At 30.4% G+C, this 1,377-nt stretch overlaps 1 pseudogene; it reads right to left on the bottom strand.

Moving 5' to 3' along the window:
• Positions 1 to 564: 564 nt before the first annotated feature.
• Positions 565 to 1,377, bottom strand: part of LOC113559699 — a 963-nt pseudogene continuing 150 nt past the window's right edge.

The following is a 1,377-nucleotide window of genomic DNA, read 5'->3' as shown; positions in this document are numbered from 1 at the left end:
ACATATTTTAGTACTGTTCAGACGTACATCGAGAATGGACATAGTAGATGCTGTGTGTTTGTGGGTTGTCCACCGAAGAATAAGAAGACGAAGGCAAAAAAGGGAAAGAAAATATTGGGTTCATCCAATTTTAAAAACAAGACTTTCAACAAGTCTATATATCACATTATATCCAAAACTTAGAGATCACGAAGATAAATTTTTCAATTATTTTAGAATGTCTATTAAATCGTTCGATGACCTATTGGAGACAATTAAAGACTCCTTAGAAGCTGATGAAAATGCAACAAGATATTGCATTTCACCACAAGAAAAACTTATCGTTACATTAAGGTAAGTCTGTCTAAATTTTATTAAATTTTTTATTTACTGAAAAATATTACAAAATTTTAACAAAATAAAAAATCAACCTTTCGACTTAACAAATATTTGCTGAACTACTTTATAAATTATAAAACAAAATTACTTATAATATTGAAACAAAATAAAAAATCAACCTTTAGACTTAACAAATATTAAAAAACAATACAAAAGAATCACCTTATATATTACTTAAATTATTTTTTATCCAAATAAATCAAGGTCAGACGACTCTTGAGAAATCTCACTATTAGTAGACAAGGTGAAGGAGCTTGTAGAGGTTCCATATTTTGGTTGAATTGAGTGTAAATGTGATTATAACGAAGCGTATCGTATGGAGGAATAGTTGTATAATTTGGACGATCATATTGTGTGTATGCATATCGTTGCGTATTTTGTTGGCTGTACGGTGTGGATACATGGTTGGATTTAGAGGTATCTGTACTTGAAGGTTGAGGATGAGTTTGTATTGCTTGATTTTTTAAAAGTAGGGTTATAAATTTCGATTTTAGTTTTTTAAACGCATTGCAATCTGGTACTTTTTTAATTTCTTTATATAAAGATAAACAAAATAATTTATCTTCGTCATCTTCTTTTTTATCTACAGTATTCCTCTGATTTAAACTTTTTCTATGATGTTGGCAAAGTGCTCATCAGCAGGATGAAGTTTTATTTTTTTCGTTGCTGAAGAGGACTTTTGAAAGTACGTTCTTCGTTTGGAACTCTGGAACTATCTTCCTCAATTGAAGTTTCAGTCGATGATTCTAAATTTCCATCACCGCCAACGTCTGCAATTTCAAAACTACTCTCGGTAGATTTTTTTTATGGTTGGTTGTAGAAATTGCAACCTTCTATAATATAAATATGACTACTTTTCTGCTCCCGATCCAGACTTAACTTGTTTCATTTTTTTTACTTCTTTTACATATGCATCTCGAATACCCTTCCATTTCTTTGTAATTCTAATCCTAAAACAAATAATCGGATTGTAAGCTGCGCCCGTGCATTTTTATGCAT

This window comes from Rhopalosiphum maidis, chromosome 3 (genome assembly GCF_003676215.2).
Source record: "Rhopalosiphum maidis isolate BTI-1 chromosome 3, ASM367621v3, whole genome shotgun sequence".
Taxonomy (NCBI): domain Eukaryota; kingdom Metazoa; phylum Arthropoda; class Insecta; order Hemiptera; family Aphididae; genus Rhopalosiphum; species Rhopalosiphum maidis.
Note: the sequence above shows the minus strand (reverse complement) of the source record. Positions and strands in the feature narration are given on the sequence as shown.